Raw genomic sequence first — 10,217 nt, 5'->3', positions numbered from 1 at the left:
CTTATATGACATGTCACCAAGTCGGCGCATTACGGTAATTTCAAATGGTGTGATTTACATATTTAATAAGTCAAAATTCGCAATATTTATTATTACTAGCATAAAAATCATAACGAATGTTGTATTATACAATGTAGCATTGTATGAGACGACTGTGTACAGATGACACCCCCTCCCTTGTTTCAAAAAGTCATACTTTCAACAGTAACGCTATGATATGTTTTAGGCCTAGGCTAATCGACGGCATGTTTCATTTGTAATTGTCTGCAATAATAGCAGACATCTACGTATCCTCCACACAAACGCCTCTTGTCTCAGAGAGAAATGTAGATTATGCCTAACTGAGGATCAGTAGGAGTAGGTATCATTTCAAAAGAGTGTTGTTTTATGTACTACATGTAGATTTCAGTCGAATTTGCATATAAAAATTTAAGACATGATATGACTTTTTGAGATGCAATGATTAGTTTATAATGTATTCCTAATCATTTCAGATCACAGATAGTCAAGTGGTAAGGTATCTGGATTAGTATGCCGGAGGTACCGGGTTCAAATCTCAGGATGGATTGGATTTTTTTTCTTCAATTTATTTTATATACACATCATTGTTTTTTCCTTCAATCATGTATTCTATATAAACACACACAAATTTTTTAAATATTATTTCATATGCACAAAATCATTTCTTTTAGTGGTCACCATTCAGCTCTTGACAAATCGGAATTCATATTTTAAAAACATATGCATACTATTAGACATATCAAAGAAAATATTTAGGGTCTGTAGTTTTTTAAAGAATTCCATTTTATTGTAAAATAATTCATAATGTTGATTATAAATCTTCATATCAATCAATAAGTTGAGTCTTCTTGACATTTTTATTAGATATCTATTATATTACTATTTAAAGTCTGCCTCAATTTGATATGGTCATGGGGACTGGTCAATGCATGGGTTCTTGAATTTATATTTCTAATAATAATATATAAATATAACAAAGATCAAGTCATTTAGCTAATGTATATTTCTTTAAAGTTTTCATACCAGCATCATGGAGTGTCATTACTATCACTACATGCATTGGAAACCTCTGTGGTAAATACATAACTGTAAATACATGTAGGCTAGCACATATGTACCAATGAATCTACAGTGTAAATGTTTTATAAACCTCAAACTTGGTAGAGCAGTATTATATAATAATCCTGATATACAAGCACTATATGACCCCTTCTGATAATGAGGTCAAAGTCAACCAACCCCCAACCCACCATTATAGGAAAATATTGGTCACTCAGAAACCAGACTCAAAACCTGATACAGCTGTTGCCCTGACTAGTACCTGAACCTACTTGTCACTGATTTAGAATATTTGGAACACCTTCTCAAGGCCATATACAAGTTTCTTTAAGCATTTCTTGTTTTCAAAAGTTTTATATGCTGTTTTAGTATTTTATTCTTTCTAACTATATGTATAATTTAAATATCAATGTGTACTATGACTACTAGGCTCTGAGGTGTGTACTTTATTTTTTAATTGAAAGTTTTATGATATAAAATGTTTAAACATTCTCAAAAACTAGAGAAATATATATTATACATGTATATTGAGGAGAGAAAAATAAGTAAATTATTGTGTCCTGAAAATCAGTGTCTATCTTATTGTATTGTAGGTGCAAAACCCAAGGACATACTTAAAGTGGTAACAGGAGGAAAATCAATCAAACCAAGTGAAAGTACAAGACACTATTACAAAAGGAAAGCAAAGGAGTCCATAAATTCAATGTTGAACATCAAGACAGTCTAAAATATTGAATCCAAACAAAATATCAAAACTTTATGAAGAAATAAATGACAAATTGTCATATAAACATGAAAGCATTCTTATATATGGTGTTTATTCAAATTATTTCAACTGAAATTCCTAATGTACCTAAATTCGAAAGGGAAACAACTTATGAAAAAATTAAACACCAATGGGTTGAATTGTGTAATGAAGTTGTGTTGACATCCAAAAATACATGTATAATGTGATGCATCATAGAATAGCTCAAATGGTCTATTTTATGCAAGTTTTGGGCTCTTCACCCACCCCTTTTTGGATGGAGAAGGTAAATACACGAGTCACAACCCCTCCATTCCCACCCTTATATTTTTTTCTGGATCTGCCTCCGTTTTGTAAATATGTTTGTAACAAATATATTTCTGTACTCATTTGTTCCTTTATGATGTTTATGCCTTGTTTGGGGTTACACTTTTAAAAGAGTATGATTTTGAAATAAAATTTTTAAGCTTCAAAGAACTCTTCCGTGTACATTTTTCAGTATACAGTTTATAAAGGATCTAAACTTACAAGTTGCAACTGTTAAAAAATCTTATAGATAATGGAATGTATTGATGAAATAATTAAGAATTCATTTTCAATTCACTTTACAGACACTAATATCTACATGGATTATGTAAAACAGTTGTTTTGTCATCTGAAAGCAACCTGTAATCATACTTGGTAAAAGATAGTGCCATAGACATGATAAATGAGTCAACTTACATTTTTTAAACTACATTATTGAATTTTAAAACAATCCCATTTCTACATTACATGTATTTTCATGAAATTATATAAAGTCAATATAAACTGTCCAAATTTTACAATATTAATGACACAAATGTCTGCAGTTTCTGTTCTTATTTTTATTTTTTCCTGAACAAACATATATATTATATGACTGTAAAAACGTACATTTCACTAAAAGTTTTTGTTCCATTCTTACAAAGGATTCATAAGGAAATCAAGTGCTAAAAAGTTTATTTTAAAATTTGAGCGACATCATGTTTCTAGAATTGTTAGCCAAAGTTTTAAATGTCCAGATGCTTTGTAATAAATGTTTTAAATTTCATATTACACAGAGCAAAAATGAATTCAAAATGATTTTTCAAATAAAAGATATTTTCAATGAATTATTTAGGGTAAAACACAAAAGTTGATAAATTATGTTTTAATGTTTTATCATAGGATTCCCTTGAACATGTTCAATGTATTTTCAGTTTTGTTTTTCTAAAGATATACGTTTTAAAAGAGCATGGACATTCATTCTCTTTAAACTTGGGACTATAATGCCAATCTCTTGTCATTCGAGCAACCTACAACGTACGTCGTTGACCAGCCTCACAAGAGTTGTTGATAGGTGAATTTCAAAATGAAAAACAATTGCCAACCAAGCATTTTTTCTTTAATCTGTTGATTACCCACACACTCACAACTATCCAGCCAAAAATACTTGCAAGTTAAACTCGCCATTCAGTGCAAAATATCCTATAAAGACCGGTCTAATAAGTTGTTTACAAAAACCTGAGGAAATCTGAAAGAAATGGGTTAATAATAAATGGACTTTCGATCCCGACCCAAAATGCTATGCATTGTTTCTTGCATTTACATCTATAGACATATCATTATGGTATGTAAACACATAAAGAAGATCATTTTAGATATTTATAAATATGATAATTACTAGAACATGACAGAAAAGTGTACTTGTTGAACAGTTTGTAAGTAGAAGAAAACTTAAAAACATGAAAATATATTATTTTCCCGCCATTTTTCACAATCTTCATATATTTTTTTCCGAGTACAGTAAAAACTTTCAAAAAAAATATTGAGTAAAAATTATTCAATAGCATGTACTTTATCTGTCTAATTATAAAACTTTTTTGAAAGTGTTTGCTGTTTCGAGAAAAATGGTCTTAAAGTTGGAATGTTTTTCCGTTAGAAAATCCTTTCGTTAACTACAGCAACGGTTACCATGGTAACACATAACAAATACTCACTATGACAACAGAAATTCGTAAACAGTAGCCTTCTTCTTCATTTTATATAAGCCATTTGAAAATGTATGATCTTTTCATTTAACAAAACCTTTAAGAATATATAGCATTTTTATGAGTCAATTTTGGTCAAAACATGGGCATTCTATTTTTAGTAACACAGCCTGTGAAGGTGCGTCATATGAAAAAAATATTATCACCGAATGATTTCCTATAAACAATGTTACTATATATATAAGTATCGGCTCGATCCCTGACGGTCGACTTATCACCCTCTGCCTGATTTTTACATGGAACCATACTTAACACACACGGCGTGTCAGTGGTGAGAACATTCATTTGTGACCAGGAAGTCGTGAGTTCGAGTCACGCTCGTACCATAGCTGTATCAAAACTTTGAAGTAAACATATGTAGTGATTATCCCTTCTTCAAACGTGTGACATGTAGAAATGAGAATCACGGGTCTTTTGGATGAGACCTTAAAAACTGATGTCCTGTATTACAGCAGATATTGGTATGATTAAGAGCCTTCCTAGCTACGGCTTTGACCGTCATTCAAAGGTCTTAATTTTTTGCACTAAATCTTAATGACGTGACAAAGAAGAGAAACTTCTCAAAAGATTATTTCAGTTTAATGTTTGTTGTTTTTTAGGGGGTGTAAATGGATTGCATTAAACTTACACACACACACACACACATATATATATATATATATATATATATATATATATATATATATATAAAAGCACTAAAGTTCCAACAACACCCGATACCTCAGAGTGTCGGATCCACAACATGGATACAAGGTCAAATACAAAAAATTATCCAAAGCACTAAAATGACCAACGACACGAACAACGAGATTGTCGACAATCTCGTTGGTCATTTTAGTGCTTTGTATATATATATATATATATATATTATATATATATATATATATATATCTTCATCCTCTAGATATATATGTAAAGCACTAAATAATCACAACTAGGTACTGAAAATTTTCGCCCCAGCCCGGGGTCGAACCAGCGACGTACGGCACCCACCGCCTAGCAAGATTGTCAAACCAGTGCGTAAGTCCACTCGGCCACAACGACTTCCCTAGAAAGGAAGTTTTGTTATGCTCCTAAAGCGCTACTTATACACACTGATGCAATCTCACACAGTCGCTGTGTCATTCAGTGTTTAAGATATCTTATAAGGAGAGTGGATCTCTCGATGCAATTGTATAGAATATTTAATATAAAGCACAAACAAACAATTATAACACCCAACCTTACGTTTACCCCCAGGATCTAAACGATACATGTGATAATCAATTAATTAATATATAAAGCAATAAATGATCACAACTACGTACTGAAAATTTTCGCCCCAGCCCGGGGTCGAACCAGCGACGTACGGCACTGGTTTGGCAATCTTGCTAGGCTTAGCTGCAGAACTGTAGCTCTCTGAAAAAATATTTTGACATAACAGAGAGCTACAGAGCCACCCTTTATAAAAACCTCGTATGGCAGGGATGGAGACCGGACCAGACTAATGAAAGCCGCATTGCCGTGAGTTTAGCTATTTGAAGAATTATTATTTAAAGGCACTGGGGTGATATATTATTTAAAATATTTAGCTAAAATATTTGTGAGGATATTAGTTCACATCTAGACGTTATTGTGCAAGTATGGAAATTAACCAGGATTCGAATTGACCGGTTACCTAACATGGCTACGTCAACAAACGAAATCATTTAAAGCTGGGAGTTTTCAGGTCGTATGGGGCTTTAATGAATATTTGAAAGTATGTTTAGACACAATTATAGTAGGAAAATATGTTAAGAATTTTTTGATATTAAATCTATGAGACAGCAACTCAATAATACAACGATATAAGGCCTCAACCGTGCGCAGCTTTTTGTGCGCCGTAAATCGAAGGTTTTTATAAGGGGTGGCTCTGTAGCTCTCTGTTATGTCAAAATATTTTTTCAGAGAGCTACAGTTCTGCAGCTAGCTAGGCTAGACTTAAAATTGTCGGCGACAGTATACAGCCTTGCCTCGCTCCTGTCTTCACTGCGAAGGGGTTGGTCAGCTTCCCGTTGTGGATGATCTGGCAGGTTGAGTCCTCTTACAGCTTCTTGGTGATGTTGACGAGCTTCTGTGAAATTCCGTAGTGCTGCATCAGCTTCCAGATACAGTAAAACTCTGATATAGCGAATTTCTACGGACACTCTATAAAAATTCGCTATAAGCGTAATTCGCTATACGTTTATAGCGAATTCATAATTTAAATATAACGAATTCTACATGTATATCAGTTGTATCACTGCAGCAATCGATATATTTGCTTTTATATAGTCTCTAAGAAAAAGTAAGACTATATTTTCGAGAAATATTTTATACAAGAAATGTACACACTGATTTATACATGATAATTTATCTTGAATTATTAAGTCACGCAAGAACATTTCGAAAGAAAAATGTCAACAAAATTATGTGTAATACATGCAAAACAGTCTATTGCAGTTGCCATTTACTTGTTGCTTTACACAAATAAAGGAGTGTACGATGAAATAAATGCAATTAAACTTCAAATTTAATTAACGAGAATAGTAAACAACATCTTCACTTATGTGTAGTTATTGTTTTGCGTTAACAACCTCTTTTGAATGTGCATGTAAAAACTTCGGTCTAACAACAAACACCAATAAGACCGAATTCCTACATCAACCCGCAGCAGGAAAACCATGTTTGGCTCCTGCCATCCAAATCAACACTGAGAATCTTGAGACGGTGAACAAGTTCACTTACCTGATAAGCACACTGTCGCACACAGTGCACATCGATGACGAAGTGGACTACAGGGTTGCGAAAGCCAGTGCAGCATTTGAAAGCTAAAAAGCAATGTTTGGATTCGTCGAGTTATCAGTCTGAAAACGAAGCTGTGTGTCTACAGGGCAGTTGTGATCACAACCCTACTGTATACTTAACCCTACTGTATGCATGTGCAACTTCGACAGTCTATGCTCGTAATGCCAAGAGACTGAATCACTTTCATATGACCTGTCTTCGTATGCTAATGATATATCCGATGGCAAAACAAAATACCTGATACAGAGGTTCTTTGTCGTGCAAAATTGTCCTCGATATACGTCCTTCTTCAACACTCTCAAGTTCATTGGATTGGTCACTTTTGCAGAATGTCTCATGCAAGAATCCCTAAACAACTTCTGTTAGGAGAATTACCTTACAGAACTATGTCTGTAGGGAGCAACACAAACGTTTCAAGGACTGCCTCAAAGCCAACCTGAAGACACTTGGCATCGGTACAGATTCCTGGGAAGACCTCGCAAAATACCACACAGTTTGGCGAACACCTATCTCTGCTGGGTCAAAAACTGCATAAAATACACGCCTGAAGGAATGTAATAGAAAACGTGCTCTTCGGAAGACGAGGGTATCAAACACCGACTTCAAGTGTCCTACATGCAGTAGATATTCCCATGCAAGAATTGGCCTGACTATAGTCACCTTCGGACACACCGACCACACCCGACTACATTGACATCATGAAGCTCTGTAGATTTAAATTGTATGGATTATATTGCATTTATAAGTGTACATCATACTACATGCATGTTAATTCCACAGAATAATCTAAAATGGCTCTATTTTCATATCGAGATCATGAATACTGAGCGCATTGTATGACGAACTCAAGCCTAGAATAAATCTGATTATAAATTTTCACCGCTTGTGCGAAAAGGACAGTTAATAATGGAGGAAGTGAAAACTCATTTTTTTTAAGTCTATACCAAATCATAAGCTGAATTGCGAATTAGAAATAAACAGTGTAATCTGAGTTAATCTTACTTGTGGGATGTTTATTCTGATATAGTCGGTGTTCAACTCCGTTCCCTTCACTTCAGAGATCATCTCACACCGAAGATCTCTTCTCCGATAGTTCACAGCTTTACACAGCCTTGGGCTCTTCAGACATTCCTTGACACATTGTTATGGCCCAACAATATCCACATCCTCCACCCCTCTCCCCGTGGATCTGACAAACGGCTGTACCGTGAGAGTACCGAAAGAACAGGACATAAATATAGTACATTCAATGAAACCTGCAGAAAGCCCGAGTCCATACTAATGGATCCGGCGCATAGCAACTAACTGAATTTCTTCTTCAGGAATAAATTAAAACTGACAATACTCCAATCTCTCCTGCATTTATCTTAACGTATCGTACTTATAGGCTCTCTCTATATATACCCGTGTAGGCGCATTGATTTTCAAATCATGGAAAAGTTATTCCCCGTGAAGTCCATAATATTTCTTAATTAATTTTGGTATAATAATTACATATATAGTTCAATTTATTTTGCACAACCCTTACTCACATTAAAAATATTAAACATAATTTTCTTGAGGTTATGAATTGTATTCATATAAACCCCAAGTAAGCTTTTGATGAAGAACATGAAAATACTGACAACATTAATCCCTATCCTGTTCCAAGTGAAAAGCGTAATTATTATCAAATCAAGTGACACGCTTTACGAATCGCACTTAAAGACAAAAACATAAACCCACGGTAGCACATGGGTTTCCAACTCAGGGAGAAATTAAGTCACTAATAATATAAATATTTTCTTAATTTACTTTAGTGTTGCATAAAAAGGCGAGGATAACGAATATTGATCAATGAAAAGTGAAGATAACGAACAGTGATCAATCTCATAACTCCTATTAACAACACAAAAGAGAGAGTTGGGCAAATACGGACCCTGGATACACCAGAGGTGGGATCAGGTACTTAGGAGGAGTAAGCATCCCCTGTCAACAGGCCACACCCATCGTGAACCCCACATCTTGATCAGGTAAACGGAGTAATGAACATTGATCAATAACGAATGCTGATCAATTTCATAACTCCTAAAAGGAAAAATAAAGAGTTGGGTAAACACGAATCCCTGGATATGTCAGAGGTGGGATCAGGTACCTAGGAGGAGTAAGCATCCATTATCGACCGGTCCCACCCGTTAGCCCTATCTCTTGGTCAGATAAACGTAGTAATCCGTAGTCAAAGTCAGCGTATAAAGAACGATCTAACAAAGGGTATGAAGCACGTCAGACAGTATTTTACCCAATGACAGGTTTATTGACAAACTATATCCTGATAATGACCTTAGAATTTAAGAAATGCTGACTTTAAACGAGACTACTGAAACTCCTGTAAGGTCAACTTGTTTGTCAGTAGCCTTCTTGGTTTAAAAAAAACTGAGCATATGCAAAATAAGCTCTTGGGTATCGAATCAGTCGAGAGATATAAACACCATATGAAGATGATAATGGAATATTGTTGCATATATGTGGGAATTTGACGATGGAGAAGCTGAATTATCTCGTTTGTCATGAAGCTGTGTTGTTAATTTACCGTTAGCATTTAGCATGTTTAATAAAATATCTAAGAACATAGCAAATGTGGAAGACTGGTGGTATTTTATTTCGATTTCACTGAAATCTATCGAATCGACATATGAATGAAAATTATTATTGTTAATAGATAAAACGTTGTAGATATATCTAAATGTCGAGTTGAAGGCCAGCTATATCTAGAGATCTTTGTCTTCTGATATGGAAGCTTTTGAATAACTCATCAGAATATAAAAACAGGTCAGCTAACAAAGGAGTTTACAAACGTAGTTCGTGTCAAGGGGAATTTAAACAGACTGTTGGAAGATCTCATCAATTTTTCACAGCTGCTTCGGGTACCACTAACTACAATAATGTAAACAACAATAATTATTTAACCGGCAAAATTATTTCAAGTTTTATTGAATATTTTGTTATACCTCTGCCAAATGACATATAACAGCGCTATCTATAAACTGAAAAGCTTCGAATGTCTTAATAATTTTTTAACCAGCCTTTTTATAAATTAATCTAAGACATGTTCAAATCGTACCAGAAAAATTTATAAAATTCTTCTGGAATTCCTTATGAGATCACAACGAAAAAGTACGTCACGACGTACATCTTACAATTCATGTCTATATGTTGTCGTTATATTAAACTAACAACTCAACTGTATGACAAACGGGATGATTTCAGCTTCTCCATCGTCAACTTCCCACATTTATGTAGCAATATTCCATTATCACCTGCATATGGTGTTTATATATCTCAACTGATTCGATATGCAAGAGCTTGTTCTGGGTATAGTCAGTTTTTAAATCGAGGTAAGCTACTGACAAACAAGTTGATGGTACAGGGATTTCAACAGTCTCGATTGAAGTAAGCATTTCGCAAATTCTATGGTCGTTATAACGATCTAGTTCGTCAATACAACCTCGCATTGGGTCAAATGCTGTCTGACGTGTTTCATACCGATTGTTAAGCCG

The sequence above is a fragment of the Ostrea edulis genome, chromosome 6, assembly GCF_947568905.1.
Source record: "Ostrea edulis chromosome 6, xbOstEdul1.1, whole genome shotgun sequence".
Taxonomy (NCBI): Eukaryota; Metazoa; Mollusca; class Bivalvia; order Ostreida; family Ostreidae; genus Ostrea; species Ostrea edulis.
Note: the sequence above shows the minus strand (reverse complement) of the source record.